The following is a 21,409-nucleotide window of genomic DNA, read 5'->3' as shown; positions in this document are numbered from 1 at the left end:
GTTTATTAGATTGTTCTATCTGTTTAACTTTGTACAAGGTGCTTAATGTCTCTGGGCTTCTGTTTCCTCACCTAAAAACGAGGGAGTTAGACTAAATGACCTCCAAAGGCTGTTTCTGCTCTAAATCTGTGATCCTAAGACAAAGAATTGGGAAGGCTGGGATTAGGAGGAAGGGCATTTTTCTGGCATGAGGATAGTTTGTGAAAACCCACAGCCATTTATAGAACTAGGAATATGGTTTGGTTATAATTCAGAGTTCACTGATTGGTAAGCATTTTTTAAGTACACTGCTATACACTAGGATTTCAAAGGCAATCCTTGCCCTCAAAGAGTTTCTATTCTTTTGGAGACAACATGTACACATAAAAGGAAACTCAAGGTAATTTCAGAAGGGGAAGCACTAGCAACTAGGGGAACTCAAGAAAGGATTCACATAGATGACACCTGAAGGCAAGACCTGAAGGAAACTATAAATTCTGTGAGGTAGAGACAAAAATGGAATGCATTCCAAACATGGAAGACATAGCCTGTGGAAAGGAATGGAGGCTAGAGATGGATTGTTCTGAATGGAGAATATTAGGTCGGTTTGCCAAGATGTGGAGTCCATAAAGAGTTATGGGAAGGGACAGCTAGGTGGCTCAGTGGCTGGAGGGTCACGTCTGAAGACAGGAAGTCCTAAGTTCATATCTAGCTGGAACACTTTCTGAGTAACCCTGGGCAAATAACCTAACCCCAACTGCCTATCCCTTACCATTATTGTGCCTTAGAACTAATATTTAGTATTGATTCTAAGGCAGAAGATGAGGGTTTAAAAAAAGAGTAATGGGCAATAAACCTTACAAGGTAGGCAGAAGCCATATTGTGAAGGGAAGGACTTCAGAGAAAGTTAGCAATTCAAAACAATGGTAGTAGGGATGGGGAGCCAGGTCAAACTACAGGATACAGTCCATCTAAAGGCACAAAAATAAGAGAATAAATGTGTTGCACAGGAAAGCAAGTAGGGAATTTTGGCTGAAAAAGAGAGAGTATGAAAGGGAGAGAAGTGTAATAAGTCTAGAAAAGTAGACTAGAGTTGTATCATGTGTGTGTGGGGGGGGTATTTAATGTCAAACTGATGAGTTGGTCTTTAGTCTTGGGGGTAAGTGAAGTGGTAACGGTAAAGTTTTTTAATCTGGGGAATGTTGGGGACAGAACTATGCTTTAGGAATAATAAATATACTGGCAGCTAAAAAAGGAAAAAGTAGGAGAGGGGGAGAGATTAGAGATGGAGGCTATTACAATTGTCCAAGTGAGAGGTGTTGAGAGAAGGGAAGTAGTGCAAGAAATATTGTGGGGGATGGGAAAGTTAACAAAAATTGTGAGCAGTAAGAGTTAAAGATGGCTCTCAGCTCTCAAGCCTAGATGACTAGCAAGATGATGACATACCAGATAGCAATGAAAAATTTTAGGAAGAGGGATGGACGTTAGAGGAAAAATAACAGGTTCAGATTTGAACATGTTGTGTCTGGCATGTCTATGGAACTTCCAGTTGAAAATGTCCAACAGGCAGTTGATGATCAATGATTGGAGTTTACAGAGACTAGGGTGGGATACAGAATCCCAATTGCCTAGTCTTTACTGCTCTTTTGCCTTAGAATCATACTTAGTATTGATTCTAAGAAAGAAGGAAAGAGTTTTTTTTAAAGGTTATAAAATGAGAAGAGTGAGTTGAGGGGAGGTGACAGGGGTGCTCTTCTGAACCCTCCTCTCTCCTCTACTCTCAGTTGGTGACCAAGCTAACTCTCATGAGTAATCAACATGCAGATAACTCTCAGACCTATATATCTAGTCTCAATGCCTCTCTTGACATATAGTCCCACATGACCGGCTGCCTTTTGGACACCTGAAACTGAATATCTAGGAGGCATCTCAAACTCAACCTGTCTAAAAAACCTCATCTTCCACCTTCACCTATCCACTAGTCCTCCAAATCCAATCCTCTTTACAAACAACAATATTTCTGTCAATGGCACTAACATCCTTCTAGTCACCTAATCACAACCTCAGAGTGATCCTCTATTTTTCACTCATATCCTCCCAAAATTTCCCTCCATAGTCAATCAATTGCTGTGAGTGGTAGATTCTGTCCCCATCTCTTGCATATAAACACTTCTCACTCAGTCAAAATCCTGGTTCAGAGCCTTCGTTACTCCTTGCATGGACTACTAATAGACTTCTTACCTGAAGTATCTTTCCTCTCCAATCCATCCTCCACATAGCTACCAAAGTGATTTTGCTAAAATATTTCCAACCATGTCACGCTTCTCTTTAAATAAACAAAACTCCAGTGTTATCCAAAATATAAGCTTTTCAGTTTGGTATTTAAAGTTCATCAAAACCTAGACATCCTACTTTTCTATCCTTTTTACATATTATTCCCTTCCATTCACTCTATAGCTTGTAAGACTGGCCTTCTGATTATTCCTCCTCCACAACAACCCTATCTCCAGTGTCTTTGCTCTTACTGGTCTCCATGCCTAGAATGGACTCCCTCTCGACTTTCAAGCCTCAGCACAAGTATCACCATTAACAGGTTTAGAACAAATTAGAAGCTCCTGAAAGTGAGGAGAATATCTTTACTTGACACAGAATTTGGTACATAGTAGGTGCTTTCTAAATATTTGATTATTAATGCCTTGGATGGCAGAATCAGGATCCCAAATAGGCTTTTGTAACACTACTCTCTCCTGGTTCTACCACCTACCAGACTGCTCCTTCAGTCTTCTTTCCTGGATCTTCATTAAGGTCACTCGCCTGCTATCCATGGGTGTTCCCTAAGACTTTGCCTTGGGTTTTCTCACCTTCTTCTATATTATTTCATGTGATCTCCTCAGTTCCCACAGATTCAATTATACCTCTGTGCTGATCTCAAATTTACATATCTAAGGCTAACCCTTATGCTAACTTAAAATCTTGCATCTCCAACTGTCTACTAGATACCTCAAACTGACTCTTAAAATCTTAAGATTTTAAGTTTTAAGAAATCTTAAAACTCATTATGTCCAAAGCTGTACCCATCAGCTGTCCTTCCAACCTTTCACTCTTACAAACTTACAAACTCCCCTGCTACTGTGGAGGGCACCACCATTCTCACAGGCACCCAAGCATCATCCTCAACTCATTTTCTCATCCCACATCCAATATTGCCAGTCTATCAATTTCACCTTGGCAATATATCTAGATTATGCCCTCTTATCTCCTCTGATACTGCCACCATCCTGGTACAGACTGTCATTACCTCATGTCTGGAATATTGCAAAAGCTTGCTGTTTAATCAGTCTGCCACAAGTACCTCCCTACTCCAAACCATCCACCACCATTCAGCAGTCAAAGTGACCATTCTAAAGGTAGCTATGTTTGCCACCTACTCAACAAAACTCCAGGGTCCCTATTACTTCTAGGATCAAATATAAAATTGTGTGGTGTTCAAAGCCTTTCATAAGCCAGCCTCCTCAACTCCACACAAAATTTGTAATTTCCTTATACTTAGAATCCCTATATACACATACTCTGACCCAGTGGCACTGGCATCCTTGGAAAAAATTTCATTTCCCAACTCTTGACATCAACACTGTCTGTCCCCCATAGACAGAATGCTCTGATTCTTCATTTCCACTTCTTGGCTACCTCCAAAGTTCCAGCAAAAATCTCACCTACTACTTTACCTCATTCCTCCCAATTCTAGTGCCTTCTGTTATTTCCAATCTTGACTGTATACGCCTTGTTTGTACATAATTGTTTTCATTGTATTCAATTGTGAGGTCAAGAGCAGGAACTGTCTTTTACGTTTTTTTTTCCTGTATATTCAATACTTAGATGTTTGACTACTACAAGTTTAATGTCAAAAAATGGATAGTTCTCAAGGAGCAGTCCAAGGTCTTCTCCCTCTATACTCTTCATAAGTGATATCCATTCCTAAGGGATCAATGATAACTTCTATGTAGATGACTCTAAAATCAACCAATTAAATTCTCAACTGAACACAAGCTCCTTCAGGGAAAGGACTCATTTATCTTTGTAATCCCAGTCCCTTCCATATAGTAGGTGATTTTACATCTACTAAATTGTAAATTGAAGGAAAAATTGATGAGAAAGTAGAGGCAATACATGTACATTACATGTACATTTTACTGTTTTTAAGCTTATCATTTTTCTAATATGAAAATAGCCCTGCAATCTTAGTATAGCTCCTACCTGATCATAGTATGTAATCACTGTAATTTTTTTAGCCTCAATATTTTATATAAAATGTTTTCCTATTTCAACCCTTATTGGTCTATGCATCAACCATTTTCAGGTAACAGAAGGAATTTGGTAGTATTTCCCTTCCCCTCTCCCAACTTTTTGGCTTTAACTCTTATCTTACATCTTTAAATCAGTACTGTGTGTTCATTCCAAGCAATAAGGGCTAGGCAATGGGAATAAGTGACTTGCCCAGGGTCACATAGCTAGGAAGTGTCTGAAGCTAGATTTGAACCTAAGATCTCCCATCTCTAGGCCTGGTTCTCAATCCACTGAGCCACCTAGCTACCTATTTTTTGCAAATAGCTTATGTAATAGAATTGCTTCAATGTTTTATAGAAAGTACTTTTGAATCCATCTTGACCTGGAGTTTTTTCCTTTAGAAATTCATTTATGGCTTAATTTAATTATTTCCTCTGGAACACTGTGTTGCTTGGGTTCTCCATTTCTTATTCTATACTTTTATAAATTCATTTGCCATTTGTCAATTTTAACAGCATGTAATTGTGCAAAATAGTTTCTGATAGCAGTATTTTATTTGTTAATTCACTTTAAAATTTTTGAAACTGATAATCTTTTTAATTAAACTAGCTAATGGTTTATCTGTTTTGTTGGGGGATTTTAAACAAGTTCCTAGTTTTACTTATTAGTTCAATGGTTTGTTTTCAATTTTGTTAATCTCTTGACTTTCACTATTATATTGGTGTTTAATTGGGATTTTTTTAATTTGCTGATTTTCTAGTTTAGTTGTATTCCTAAGCTGTTGATCTGCTCTCTTAATGAAAGTGTTTAAAGATTAAAATGTTCCCCTATACATTACACTTTTTTTTTTTTACCCTTAACTTCTGTCTATTGGTTCATAGGTGAAAGATTGGTAAGGGTGGGCAATGGGGGTCAAGTGACTTGCCCAGGGTCACACAGCTGGGAAGTGTCTGAGGCCAGATTTGTACATTACACTTTTAAAAAAGTTTGATGATCGAGATAAAGGAATATAGCTAAGGAAGTCAAGGGAACTTTGCAATCTTTTGTTTTAAGATAAGTGAAATTTAAATGTTTGATATAAGGAGCAAGGAATGAATGGGGAAAGAAATAGTAATAATGCAAAGAGTGAGAAAATTGTTAAAGAAAAAGTCCCCACAGAAATGGGGTGGGTGAGGAAGAGACAGACAGACAGAATACAATGAAGTAGATGATGATAGATGACCCATCTACTACATGTGATTGTTGTGAGGAAATGACTTTGCCAACTCAAGTGTCATATAAGTGAGTTATTACTATTGTCTTGATCTCAGTAAAGTAGGCAATAAGAACATGTGACAAGACTGGGGAGAGTGAGTTTGGGAGCTTAACGAAAATGAAGGTTCAGAAGAAACACTCTGGGGAATGTTAGTACCAAAACCAACTACAAGGGGATGAAAATACTACCAAACAATATTAAGAGCCAGAATGAGGTTGAAGCATTATGGACCTAGTTAGCATGTTTCCACAAGTTCCTCGAGCAAGGGTTAAAGTACTGTAGTGTAGTATCAGAAAATGTAGGAAATATGAGCTGAGAAGTCAAGATATAATAGAAGGAAAGAGGTAAGAAATTTTAGGCTGAATAGTGAAATAGCTTCACCTCACTGTTGATGGGGTCAAGGCTGGGTAGAAGGACAAATGAAGCCAAAAGGTAAGTAATGGACTGAGAAAATAAAAGGTGAAGAACTAGAGGTTACTAAACAAATTTAGTAGGAGGGAATTTTAAAAAGCAGGAGGCTGTGGTCAGAGAGGATTTTGAGAATTTGAGACCTTGCTGATGCCTTTCCAAGTGATAAAAGGTCTTGAGTGTGGCCATGCAAGGAGGGAAGGAATAAGCATTTATAAATAGTGCTTACTATGTACCAGACACTGTGCTAAGTGCTTTACAAATAGTATCTCATTTGATTTTCACAGGATCAAATAAAATCAAATGAACTTATATCTTCTTGACTACAAGCACAGCACTCCCTCCACTGCACCACCTAGCTGCCCATTAGGTGGGTGGCTGAAATTATCCAAGCTAAAGAGATCAAAGAACTAAGATTCTGAGATATTAGGAGGGCTATCCAACGGGGATATAAAGTGATAAAGTCTAGCAGGGAGCTAGGGCAGGAAAGAATTGTGGGCCAAGATAAGAAGCTACATTCAAGAATTATCTACAATCAGTAGCAGTAAGATGGAGGAGTGGATAGAGCACCAGGGCTGGAGTCAGGAAGACCTGGGCTCAAATCCAGTCTTAGATACTTACTAACTATATGAGCTTCAGCAAGCCACTTAACAATTTTTGCTTTAGTCTCCTCATCTGTAAAATGGGGATAAGAAAAGCACCTATCTCCCAAGGTAGTTGTGAGGATCAAATATCTAGTACCTAGTAGGCATTAAATAAATATCAGCTATTACTGACTTTTCACTATTGACTGATCATTCCCCAATTGGTCCACGTAAGCTGAGACTTTATTTTTAGCTTTACTGTTCCATTGTGGTCATGTTTCAACTATTGCTATTATTTATGTGTGTTATATATCCGTGTATATACACACATACACCAATTTCAATAGTGTGATTTAACAGCCAAAAGAAGGCTAATGCAACCTTAGGATTCATTAAGAAATAATGTGCAGAAGGATGGTGATAGTATCACTACATGCTCTCCAAGTCAAACCAAACTTAGAGTGTTATATCCTGATATGGGTACCACATTTTAAGTATACTAATAAGTTGGAGAGCATTTATAAGTGTGATAAGGATGATGAAGGGCCACAAAATTATATCACATGAGAATCTGTTAAAGGGACAGAGAATATTTAACTTGGAGTTTTAGAGAAGAGGTACAAGAGAACTAGCTTTAAATATCTTTAGGGCTACTTCATAGAAGAGAGATTTTAATTATTCTGACAAAGGGGTAGAAAGTCAGAACTAATCCCTGGAAATCAAAAAGATTTTAGGCTTGACATAAAGAAAACTTCCCAAGTGAGTAATTCTCAAGTGGAATGGGCTGCTTTGGCAAATGGTAGATGTGTAGAATTTCCCCATTATCCTTCCATCACCAACACCCCCCCCACACACACACACACACACACACAGACCTGGAGCAGAGATTGAATATTCTCTGACTTCTAATACCTCTGGCTCAAAGATCTATCTGCATTCCCTGTAATCTGTTAGGAAGAGCTGTGATGGGGGTGGGGACTAGACTTGGATTCAACAATTCTTTCTACCTGTGTGACACTGAACAAGTCAATGAGATTCCTCAGTTTTCTTACCTGAAAGATAAGGTCTAGGTAATTACTAAAGTCCCTTCTAACTCTCAATGCCATGAGCTAGATACAGAGGAAAAAGAGAAGCTGGTGGTTAACTCTACCAAGAAAAGAAGGATGGGAAGCAAAGGCTTACCTGTGAGGTCTTTTAAGAAGGTCTTGGAAGCTCTACAAATTAGCCCTCCAAAGTGATCCAAAAGATATCCAAATGATAACAACATAATCATTACCACTTTTTTTTTTTAAACCTTTACCTTCTGTCTTGGAATCAATACTGGGTATTAATTGGTAAGGATAGGCAATGGGGGTCAAGTGACTTGCCCAGGGTGACACAGCTGGGAAGTGTCTGAGGTCAGATTTGAACCTAGGACCTCCTGTCTCTAGGCCTGGCTCTCAATCCACTGAGCCACGCAGCTGCCCCCACCATTACCACTTCTGAAGTTAGAAGAAGTTGTAGTAGGACATCTAAAAACACATCTTAACCACTTCCACAACAGCTGTTATCTCTGGTACAGCTTGGCTTCCATTCAGTCGTATTAACCCATCAATTCTCGCAATCAAAATTTCCCTCAGCCTAATCAAAGACCTCGTTTCAGGTTTCACTCTAAACCAATATGTAAGACTGCTATGGGGCCTTTTAGCTGGTAGGCCCCAAGATGGCTGTACCTTAATGAAGTAGGTTAAGTGGACATAAAAAACTTTGAGGGCCTTCAGGATGAGACCACTATGCAAGTGAAAGCATATAAAATTACAAATGGGCATAAACCAACCGCCATATAACTTTACAAAACCAACCTAAAAGAAAAGCTGACTATCAAAAAGAACCACTTATAAAAGCGCAACTCTTTAGAAGACCTGTCTGAAGGCTAATAGGGGAAAGTGCCTTCCTTACTGATGCTATATATGTGCCACCAGAGGGCACTAATTCATGTAATAGCTCTTAAAATCTTATTTCATGCATTTTAAACTGCTGGAACAGGGAATCAAAGATAGATTTCAAAGCATCATGGTCTTGAATATATAATTTTGACAATCATTTTTTTAGAACTGGCATAGCTTTCAATACAAGTTTCTCATCCAGGAATCTCAAAAGTAAACAATGTTTCTGACGAGAATGACTACGGTAATCAAATCTTCCAACGTGAAATGGGTACATTTGAAATAGTTAAGTATCTTAAAAAAAAATTGTTTCCAACAATATTGTTTATTCTTAAAAGCATTTTACTCTGTTTTAGCTTTTAAACGGTCTGCTTAGATTAGCAGTATTTTTACATGTTTAGGCATACAAACATATAAGCATGAAAGACAATAGATGAAAATATCTTATTTTGATTCTTCCTTTACTTATAAAAGTCATCCCTTCCATGATTTCCAAGTGGTCATTTCCACTTATTAAAGTGGAACCCCTCCATAAGTCTTATATTCATAATGCACACTGAGGGGTATGATGGGAGGGGAGAGGGAAAGAAGATTAACCAATATGATTGGTGTCATCTCCCATTCCTGATACTAACTAAATTCACTACAACAGAGTTCTGAGTTCTACTTCAATGAAATTTTTACCTTTTGCTTTCTTGAATAACATCAATTGTATTGCTCTGGGTCCACTGCTGCTATTGATAACTTACCGCTCACAACCTTCTAGGAGCTGATCTGGGAGTTTTCTCCCATTCAGTACTTTCTGCAACAACGTCACACTTCCTAAACACACATGGCAAAAGAGCAGTTCGAAATACAGATGCAGTGCCAGAGAATGCTGCTTGTGTTCTGTTGGGTGGGAAATTCTTCGGTGATATTGTATGTTTGGAATGAAAAACAACTTTTTTTTTTAAAGTAGTGAGAGAGTGGGGAGTGTGTTCTCCAGAGTTTTGATCTATGGCACATGGGAGTCACTGGTTTGCTTCTTAGCCCTGATCTTCCTTTTAGTATTTGGCTTCTGATGCCCAGAAGTGAAGGTGATTTCTACTTATTAAGGAAACTTATTATTTGGAATTATATTTTTCTTCTGGTTTTCACTAACTTATGTAATGTACAGGAAAGAACTGGACTTTACACACAAATGAAAACTTAGTAAAGTTACTAAAGTGCTGATGAGTTGCTGGTCTTCAAACTCCTTTTCTTAATGCTATATACAATATTGCCTTGAGCTAGGGAAGAGCAGCTTACTTCAGAGGCAATGGGCTATCAGTGAGAATTTTTTTTTTTTGCTGAAAAAAAGCTTTAAAAAAAAAAACAACACAAAAAAGGCACTTCAAATGTTTTTTGAAATCCCATTGGTATTCCTAGATATATCAAGACACACAGTGGAGAACTGAAATAATTATTCAGGTAATCTGAACCAAAAGCAGATTCACCTGAAATATCACCAATCTGAAAATCAGTTTTTTGCTTGATTTATCTAGATAATTGCCCCAACCCTCTTATCTTCACTAGCATGGCTCTGATCTCGACATGAATTTTGTGAACAAATCCCGGACACTTGATATTAAATTTAAAAACTAAACTATTCCAGAGACATGGCTCACATTTCTCTCACGTCTGCTTTTATCTCCAGTGAAATGGCTGTTTTTTATAGACATGATAAAGCATCAGTCACTTCAAGAGACAGGGCTATCATAACGCTGAATAAGTTTGCACTTCATAATTCCAAAGTCCTGAGAAACCGTGGCGTCCCTCACCACCCCTACTCCAAAAAGAAGGTTCCAGGTCACTGTCTCAATCCCCCGATGGCCATTTGAGACACACTGAGGATTTTAACGCTTATCCAAACTTCTTCACTATTTTATCACATGTCTGCTTGAGGTGCCACATATAAAGAACAAAGAAGAGGGGAAATGTGGGAAAGAACAAAACATAGGTGACCTAATTAAGACTTAAATTTGTTACATGAGGGTGGCTCAAGAGATTTTCTTTATATCAATCTGAAAGGAAAGGGTGGGACGGTCATTCTGGCCTATTTCTTTCTTAATAAAATTTGGTTGAAATCCATTTAGCTTTTTGAATATTAGTAATTCACTAATAGAATTGTCTTGAGCCAGACACAGAGCTGGCAGGATTGTGAAGATCTCTCCACAAGCCCTGCCAACTTCAATCCCAATTTGCCACCCCCTCACTACTTACTCCAGCTCTGGGTCTCTCTGTTCATGCTGAAACCGTGAACAATTGTGTGATAATAGCCTAAAATAAATAAATGTAAAATAGGTCAAGACTATCATATCTATTTCTGTTTGTAACTGAAGAAAATTTGCCCCATTTCCAGAGGCAGAAAGAGTCAGGGACATTTGAACCTCAAAGTAAACTATAAGAACAAATACCCCAATTTGGCTTTAGACCCTTTTTCTCCTTTCATTCCCTCCTCTGCCCCTCTCAGAATTTTAGTATCTTAAAACTGAGTTCTGTTATTCACTATCTTTCCTACTTAGAAAAAGTGCTTTAACATTGCTTTCAGTATTATTTTTAGTTATTGGTTTATGAGGGGATAGGGTTGAGGGGGGAGTTGGCCAACAGATATGTTAAAAGGAAAAAATATATCATCAAAGGATCAAAATGAAAAAAATCTCTTAAGTTCAAAGGAACCAAAGACACAGATTCAATCAGTATTAATTTTGGAAAGTTTTACTTACTGTGCATATTTAGTAAACGACTAAAGTTTTTGTTTTGTTTTCTATAATACAAGGTCCCAGGAGAGTCATTACGGGCAATCAGCTCTCTGATTCAGATGAATGTTTCTAAGTGCATGTTGCTATAATAAAGCACAGTGCCTACAGAAGACCCCCTGCTATGGCCTATTAGCCAAGACAATGGACTAGGGTGGGCTTCTTCCTGAGTCTAATGCCCACTTTTTCAACTATTAACTTCCCTAGGTTCAACTCTCCTGTGTTCCAGAAGTATAAATGTGAAGGTAATACTGGGAGGGTCAATTAATAAAAAGTTACAAAAGAGAACATACTGTATCCCAACATCTGGTATGTAATGCAGAATTCTAATAAGCTACATGTTATTTATAGTAAATACAATTAGAGTTTGCCAGATTTAGTTATTATTCACCTTCCTCATAGAAGTTGAGGAAGGAAGAAGGCCAAAAAACTCAGTAAATGATTCTGAACTTGATTTGGGGCACAGTGACTTTGAATGATTTTAACTGAGGGGAGGCCTATTATGAAGTGACAGTTTCCAATTGATTCTTTTTTTTATTTTATTTTATTTTAAACCCTTAACTTCTGTGTATTGACTTATAGGTGGAAGAGTGGTAAGGTAGGCAATGGGGGTCAAGTGACTTGCCCAGGGTCACACAGCTGGGAAGTGTCTGAGGCCGGATTTGAACCTAGGACCTCCCGTCTCTAGGCCTGGCTCTCAATCCACTGAGCTACCCAGCTGCCCCCCTAATTGATTCTTTAAAATTTTGTTTATTCTGGCTTATGAAAGGCCTTCACTACCCCAATAACATAGAAAGCCACTCACAACTCAAATGGACTCATAAAAAAGACCACTTTCATTCATGTGTCCAATACTCATAAAGCTGACACTTCTAATGAGAGTACCGTCAGATAATGAAACCAAAATAATAATAATAACAGAAATAACAGAAAACTGGGACTTTGTGTTTAAACATATACAGGGGAAAAACCACAGGTTCACTCAAGGAAAATCCCTCATTACATGTAGTATAATTCTCTAGGAGTTATTCACAAATTATTTAATCAATTAAGGAATAAGAACAACAAATGGAAGGTTTTGCAGCTATTAAATGAAAATCACAACTTTCATTAAAAAAACAAGTGAAGGTCTCTGTAGAAATCAGACAGCAGCTTTTGACTTGTAATCCATCCTTCTCTGCACATCTGTTTTCTGCTACCAAAATTTTAACACCTGTATAAACAAAAACAGGGTTTATGCTCTTTCTCCACAAAAAAAAAAAAAAAAAAAAAAAGTTAAGGAATTTTACCTTTTCTATGTAGAAGCCTATGGAGGGCATGGTACACCTAGACTTTACAACAACAGGTCATTTAACCAACTGTTTTATTAGCAGGGGGCCACCTTAGATCACACCAGTGAAAAGAAGATAGCCCACATGACTATTTCATTTCACAGAAGGGTCTTTTCTATGCTGGGGCATCAAGAAGAAACAGGGGTCCACCAGGTCCATGTTCTTCTAGATATAATGGTTAAAGTAGGAGAAGATTAATTCTACCTTTTTTTTTAAGAATAAGAAATTAAGACTGTTAAATGTCATTTTTTTATCTCTTTGAGGTTTATAATAATGCCTACCATTAAATCATATCTAAGAAATATGCTCCAGGTTAAAATTAGACTACTCTTCTAACTCCTTTTCAAGCTAAATTAAATACAAATTTGAATTTAACACATTTAATAAACATTTATTAAACATATATACTATGTGCCAGGAAATGAGGAGTGCAATGGTTTTACATATATATACTCTCTCCCCTCAAGGATCTTACATTTTACTAATGATTTAAGACCACAAATTCCAAAGGAAGATTACAAATCATTTTTATTAATATAAAAAGGTAAAACATTATACATCCACAGTTAAGAGTCACATGTACAACTCAATTATAAAATTGCTCTTCTGCTAGGATGCTTTTCAGTCCATTTGTCATAAAGATTTATGTGTAAAGGGTGACTTTCTAAGTCTAACTTCATTAAAGGGGGGAACTCTCAAAACAAATTGCAATAAAGCTATTAATGTCATTTTAATTTCTTGCTTAATTTCCAGTTTGTGTTACTCATATGCTTCCCATCAGATGAAAACATTTTAATTAGAATGAAGTGAGCTTAAGAAAACTTCTCTAATGAGTAAGCCCTCTTTATTATTAAATTTTGTTTATTGGGTTTCCTTTCATATGAATACAATGGTGCAAAAAAAACCAAAGCATCACATTTAAGCAAAATAATAGAGTTAAAACACAGGCTTTCTGTAGTGAACTCTTAAGAAGCGATTAAAATTTTGGTGCTTGCACATATAGCTGATTTAGTTCTCCAGTCAGATCAGGCATTCCTCATAACACCAGCTAATCCAAAATGAACAGCTAATTGCTCCATCTACATGGAAATAATACAAGAAAATGATCACAAACCTGTTTAAATGGGTTCCTGCTAGATGACAGTATACACTTTGGGGGGTGAGGAGGACAGACTAAAATGGATTGAAAGTTAATACGAATTTTACTAGGGTACAGTGTTAGAGGGTTTAAAACTTTTTTTAAATCATGTCTACATTCACATTTAAGAAAAATCATCTTCAAAGGGCAGAAAAACCTGGCCACTTGTAACTCATCTTAGTAGCCCTTATTATCACTATAAAAATAAAAATTGTATGTGTGCTGAATGAAGTTTCCATGTTCACCTTTAAAAATATTTTACTTTTTTCACCTGGAATGGTTGGCTAAAAAAGCATTTTCCAGTTCATTAGTTTTATTATTCTTTAAATACATGGTATGAAAAAAGCCCCCCAAAACACCAATTTAAACATTGTTCAATCTAATGCAGACCATAGCTCCCCAATGTATGCACATACTTCCTTAAGCTACTGGTATGTGCCACAGGTAACAATTTTTTTTGGTCACTAAACTTGGGCTTCGAGGATGGATTTAGAGCAAAGAAATAATGAAAACTTTGGTTACAGGACTGGATGGACCTTAGAGACATTCTGGGAGATGACAAAGGATCAGAAGTACAAAAGAGAGATGCATTTCCCAAAAACAATTATACATTACTCACACAGGCATGACAATATTTTTGCTATTTCTACATTAGTGAAACCAGAAGACAGAACTCATCCTTCCGCAAACACTAATTAGGCTAAAGACCAACCCTGATCAAGCAAAAAAAATAAAAATAAATAAAATAAATGAGAGGAAAGGACTGCCATGCTTGAAAGGTCTCTTTTTAAGACTACTTTGTTGCCTGAACATTTTATAGTCGTTGGCCCAGCTGACTGACCAAGAGGACTTGTCAAGAATATCCTGAGGTTCCTATAATAAAGAAATGAGATCTCCTGGACCAAGAGATTCTCAATGTACTCCAACACATTTGCACATGACACTTTTTTGTTAGATGCTGGGCATACAAAAGCAAAATGAAAATAGCCTCTGCCCTCAAGGAACTGACATTCACCTGGGTGTAGACCCAGCACTTAAGAGAGATAAATAAATATAATATAATGCATAGAAGGAGACAACATTAAACTAGAAGGACCAGGAAAGACTAAATAGTCATTATCTAGAATCTCTAAACTTCCAAAATTCATTTTAAAATACGTAAAAATCCTTCTTTAAATGGAAATGGGATGGCAACGCAGCCTTGACTGGCTGATTTCAAAGGGCTGAATCCTTGCCTGGTAAGGTGCAAGTCCATGTTCCAAAAGGAACTGAAGGGATTTTAGTTCAGTGCATGACCCTATGGAGAATAAAGAGGTAAAAAGGGTTTTTTCCCCTGGAACTGAATAATAAGTTAAAACTCGATAACACCAGTTCCTTTTTTTTTTTTTTTAATTTTTTTTTTAAACCCTTTTACTTCGGTGTATTGTCTCATAGGTGGAAGATTGGTAAGGGTGGGCAATGGGGGTCAAGTGACTTGCCCAGGGTCACACAGCTGGGAAGTGGCTGAGGCCGGGTTTGAACCTAGGACCTCCTGTCTCTAGGCCTGACTCTCACTCCACTGAGCTACCCAGCTGCCCCTACACCAGTTCCTTTTGAAGATCTTCTATCTACTTATGGAAAAATAACAAGTATTTTTCATGGAAACTCACTATTCCTCATTTATTATTTCTACCATTTATAATGCCTACAATTTAAAGAGGGAAGTCCCTTGGAATTCCAGAACAATGTTTATGCTCAAACCTAATAACATTTTCAGACTGCTAATATAAGTGAAACAATAATGGTACATATATTAAGTCCCATTCAGATATACCAAATACAATATGTACCAATATCCAAATATCCAATAGCTTTGGACCAAACAGCACTTTTAAGTCTTTATTCTACAAATTTCATTATTTTCTGGAGAGATTTTAAGAGACTGGTTAGTGAACCTGGCTTAACTGAGAACTTACCTTATCGGTTGGTCAGAGCCCAGCACCAATGGTTAAAGTCTTCCATAAGCCAGAAGATAAAAGGTTTTCTTCCATTTACCTACTGTACCGACTCCACTTCTCATTATTCCCTTCCATTTGGCACTTCCCCTTTGTAGGTTTCTCATGTGTGTTTTTCTTCCATCCTTACCCCCAGAACTTTGATTTAACATTATCAGGAAAAACCGATGTGTGCTTATCTTCTGTCATCAGATGATGTCACTGTCCTTCAGATGAAAATAATTGTGCTTCCCAATAAGTAAACAAAATGAAATGTCATTTCTTCTAGTACAATTTTAAAACCCTAGCCCTTTTAACATAAATACATTGAGGTAGGTCACACTTACTGAGCTACTACTTAAAAGGAGGCATTATTACCATAAGTTATAACATTTCACTTTGTAATAACAAATCACCTAGCTCCAAGAGGGTTATATCTACTTGAAGATAAGAGGGAAGAATCCAAAAAGCCAAAACATAATTTTTTAAACTAGTATGTGGGCCTCACTTTTGAAAATGATTATCTGCATTGAATACCTAAAAATAGCACATGGGCAGACAAATGCACTCAGGCATTTAAAAGGATAAGAAGTTGGGAGATAGAAGTGAACCACACTGGATCTCACAGAGAAGAGCCCTGGTCATTTTCTCCAGCTAACACCCCAGGCTGTTAATTCTTTTCTGCTTATGGTGGAATGAATGACTCTTGCTAATGATGAATTCACTTAATTATTCCTAAGAAAGGAAATGATGAGATTTAGGATGGAAATCTTTGCTTTATGTTTTTCTTCTCTGTCCCATGTCTTTAATCCTTAAAGATGTATTAAGATACACCAAGCTCTCAAAGTCAAGGGATGCATATGTCAGATCTTAATTGTGAATGCTAAAATGACAACATCTGGAAATCCAGGATGTAGTGTAATGCAATACTGTATTTAGCTGGTGCTCCTTAAATAATACTTTGTCAGTTTTTGCGATCTAACACAAAATGACACATTTGATGATATACCAGCTAGATTATGTTAATAACCTTGACTTTTGATTTAACAGTTTTCATTAGTTCACAAGATAGAGGCATGGTATCCATGCCCAGTGAATTGCACTGATTCTCAATTATGACATCACCTAGAGAATTGTATCAGAATTTGATTATGGGTAGCCACAATTCCATATTTTCCTCATAACTCATGGAGTACCACCACCAAAAACATGCTTACTAGGGAAAGCTCAAAGTATCAAGGCCAATGAGGAAACACCCATCTTGCTATAGTTGTTATTTTGTATTCAATGTTATAAATGTATATATGTATAAATCCATGAATATAATTTCCTGTGCTTAGTTATCTATGCTGATGAGAACAAGTAAAAGATAAACTAGATAAATCCACAAACAAAAAATTTACATTTGAATAAAAAAGTTTCAATGGCTTCCCCTTTGTCAAAGTACTAATGCTCAAGAGGAAACCAATTGAAAGAAGGAAGACTGGAGAGGGAAGAGAGGAATAGGCAGCAAATGGATGAAAGCAAACAATGGTTTTGGATAACATGTATGCTTTATTAAAAGTATTACTGCATAGTACATTTCTGAACAGAGTCAAAGAATTCCATGGAAAGTTGGTAGGCAGGGCTAAATCCTAAGATTCTTAAATATGCAATATGGATACACTAACAGTGGACACTGCTTCCCAGGGAAAGCATGGTAATCACAAGCAAGAACAAACAATACAGGTCGTTCATCCTGATTGGGCAACAGCTCTGCTCTTATCGCCTCTGCATCATTTCCTCCGGTATGCATACTTACATTCATAAAATCATTTTGGATATTTTAAGATGTCTATCTTCTGAACCTATCTCCCCTCTATCTTAAGGGCCTCAGAAGGAGTCGTTACACTCAGAACTGATGTGTGTGTAGCAGGCTCTACTCAATGTCTGGACCTGAAAAACATGTCGAAGTTTTCATGAAAAGCCTTCCCAACTGCATTCTGTGATATTAAAATATGGTCTTTTACAAATTTCAGTGATCTTTTCTCCCTCAACATTTTTTTCTTTGTTTAAATGCTTAAGCTTTGGGGTGAGAGGTATGATCTAACATCTAATTCAGGATTTAATGAGTCCTGCCTCCAAAACTACTACATAAATATGTGCTACTATATTTATTAAACTCTATACTTTCCAGCATTTCTTGTTCTTTGATATTTCCAAAGAACAAAGTTTAGTTGCTAGTTTGCATATTGGTATGAAATCTTTTGTAAGAGAAATGTTTCCCTAAAATGACCAAGAAAGAAACAAGCTTGAGAGGAAGACCTCAAAGGAAGGTGAGACAGGGAGAACTGCAGAGGTCCTAACACAGAGAAGGGGAAGAGTACAAAGAGAATTCAACCCAGGTGAGCTTCTCTTCCCTCTAACCCTGTGTAAATAGGTTAGAACTGGCTTCAGCATACTACTGGCAGCCACCAATTTCAAGCTGTCAAGTCTTGATGTTTATTAAGCACCTACTATGTGCCAGGAATAGTGCTATGTACTGGAGGTACAAAGAAAACCTAAAGAAAAAAAAGGCCCTACTCTTTCTACTACCAAGGAGCTCACAGTCTCATGAGGGGAGCAATGTGCTAATAACAAGCTACAGAAAGGATGAAATGGAGATAATCAAAGAGATAATCAAAAGAACACTAGGAAGGTGAGATTTGAGCTAAGACTGGAGGAAGTCAAAGAAGCCAAGAGATATAGATGATGGGAGAGAGAGCATTTTGTGCCTGAGGGTCAGTTGGGAGAAATACCTGCAGCTGGAGTTTCTTGTTCAAGGAACAGAAAGGAGGCCAGGGGTCTGGGTGGCAGAGTAAATGGAGGGGTCTGGTTATATGAAGAGCTTTAAAAGACAACTTAGAAAGAGAATTCATTCCAGAAGTTCACTTCAAAGTCAGCTGTTTAGAAATGAAATCTCCTTCATCCCCTAAAAAGCAATGCTCTAAGCCAGTGGTTCTCAGAAGATGGTACGGGACACTCCAAGACTCATATGGAATATTATAATACTAATAAACTATAATTATATATGTGTATATACTATATATAATAAAATACAATACATGGAAATATAAGTCCTTGGGGAGAGGGAATAGCCTCAATAGTTTTAAAGAGTATAAAGGGGTCCTGAGACCAATATATCTGAAAAGTGCTGCTATAAATGATGATTCAATTTCTAGGCTAATCCACAAGTCTATTTAACCTGGAACTCTAGCCTGAGTTCTAGATCCTGGAGGCAGGGGACCTAGCAGATTCCTGAATTAGCCAAAGGCTGCTTCTACAGTTGATGTCAATACCACCAAGCTCTTTGGCTCTTCTCTTCTTATACCTCTGAGATCAACAAGCTCCACAATACTCTCCTCTGTCCAAATCTCAGCTATCCCAAGAAAGTCTGGCCCTCTTTAAATCTCCCTCACTACTGGCTTGCTCTTTATGAAATAATGCTTAGGTCTCTCTGCTCCTTTAAAACAAAAGTCTTCCCTTGAACTTGTGAACCTTTAGAGTTGTAGTCTCATATTTCTTCTGTTTCCTGCTAAACTTCTGGGAAAAGTATTCTTTACTCTTATCCTCCATCATATTTAATCCCTCAGAATGAATGAAAAAGCATTTATGTGTTTCCTAAGGGTCCAGGACAGTATTTAGGGCTAGGAATAAAAATATAAAAGCAAAGACAGTCCCCTGCCTTTGAGGACTTTGCTAGGGAGAAGCTTTGGTCAGGAGAGTTAAAAGAACAATTCAGAAACTAAAGCAGTAAGGATCTGATGATCATGGTTCATGGTTCAAGAACGGGGGGTTGGGAGGATGTCAAAGGAAGGAGAGGGTGCAAAGACAAATACAGTTGGAGATAAGGGAGAGAAGAAAGGCATGGCTGCCAGAGTTTTCCAGGAACAGTGATTGATACAATGAACAACCACAACTCCAGAGGATGCATGATGAAATGCACTTCCTTCCTCCTGACAACACTAGCTTTCTAGCTTCTGACCCAAGCCCTTTCATGAAACTGCTCTAAAGCCACCAATGACCTCTTAAAACCAAAACCCTTGCTCAGGACTCACATTTCTTCACCTTTCTACATCTGACAACATTGAACACCCACTCCTTCTACAAACTCTCTTCCATACTGCTCTTTCCTGACCCTCCTTGAACCTGCAAAGCCACTCCAAATCTTTCTTAGCTTTCTCTTCCAGCCAAACAGCCAGACAGAACAGTGTGGACAGTGTTGACTTAAAAATCATGAAAACCTGAGTTCAAACTCTACCTTACTAGCTATATGATCCCAGGCAAGCCATTTGTCACTCTCCACCTATTAAGAAGATTTTTTTTAAATCACATATTCAAACTAACAACTAAGTTTTGATCCTTGGGGATCCAAGGTTGCCTAAAACTAGACCTTTGTTCAAGTCTTCCTTCCAATGGCTTGTCCTAACTAGGCAAGTCATTTAACCCCTGCGTCTATTAAAAGAATAAAACAAAATAACTTCTGTACTTTGCAAACCTCAAAACCCTATATAAATGCTATCTATTATCATCTTCTCTAGCCCCCTAAATGTGAGTGCTCCTCAACCCAGTTTCATCAGCCTTTTTTCCTCTACAACAGGGATCGGCAACCTTTTTGGCCATGAGCGCCATAAACGCCACATTTTTTAAAATGTAATTTCATGAGAGCCGTACAGTGCTCACAGTGCCGCTCCTGTAACAGTGCCTGAAAAAAAACTGACTTTATGGCTCCTGCAGAATAGTAGTTCAAGAGCCATACGTTGCTGACCCCTGCTCTACAACTATCAGCCTCTACATAATCTCATCCACTTTCATAGTTCAACTATTACCTCTAAATACATGCCTCCCAAATCTATTCACTCCCCTTAAGTATTTGAATATTTCCAACTGCCAAAAGAATATCTTTACCTGGCTGCTGATCCAGCAACGCAATTAAAATGGAGTATATCATTTCCGACCCCAAACAATCCCTCCTCTCTCTCACTTTTCCATTTCAACTGATGGGACACCAACATTCATTCTCCCAGTCATCCAAGCTTAAAAACCATAGACTTGTTTAGTCTCGAGCCCTCTCCACCACACCTAAAGAACAGACCTTCTCAATATCTCTCAAATCACTTCCCCCTTCCCCTTCATTCATGATTATCATCTCCCCTAGTTCCGTTTCTTCAGTATCTCACCTGGGCCTTATCCCTCTACCTGATCTGCTTGCTTCTGTTCTCCCCTCTCCAAACCACTCTTCATAATAATCAACAATTTTTCTAATGTATATAGCTAGATCACTCCTCTCCTCAAAAACTTTCAGTGCCTCCACTGTCATTGAGATATATACATAATACATCATAACATATTATATACAAATGTCACCAACTTTCATAGACTCCTAGATCTTCCATAAGGCTTCAATGCTTCCTTTATAGAACTTTACTCTCCTTCAATCTATGTTTGGGACAAGTCATTCTCCACACTCACCTTTGCTCCTTTACCTCATTCAGCCACAAAGCTAAATTCAATCAACATTTATTAACCTACTAGGATGAGTGTTGGGGTTACAAATTAAAAATGAAAAATAGGGCCTGCCATCATGAAGCTAATGTTCTCCCAGGAAAATGCACTTGAAGAGAATTCTACAGTATTACTGGAGCAGCAAGAGCATACTAATAATTTAAGGGGATTAAGAAAGGTTTCCCAGAGGAAACAGCATCTAAGTTTAGCCAGTAAGGATTCTAAGAGGCAG

The 21,409-nt window shown here is 37.7% G+C and overlaps 1 protein-coding gene across 1 annotated transcript in view; it reads right to left on the bottom strand.

The window, feature by feature from the left end:
* LOC123240952 (calmodulin-binding transcription activator 1-like) overlaps positions 1-21,409 on the bottom strand; it is a 1,231,619-nt gene that overhangs the window by 1,101,531 nt on the left and 108,679 nt on the right. The window lies entirely within an intron of this gene.

This window comes from Gracilinanus agilis, chromosome 3, assembly GCF_016433145.1.
Source record: "Gracilinanus agilis isolate LMUSP501 chromosome 3, AgileGrace, whole genome shotgun sequence".
Taxonomy (NCBI): domain Eukaryota; kingdom Metazoa; phylum Chordata; class Mammalia; order Didelphimorphia; family Didelphidae; genus Gracilinanus; species Gracilinanus agilis.
The sequence above is the reverse complement of the archived record's forward strand: the minus strand, read 5'-3'. Positions and strand labels throughout refer to the sequence as shown.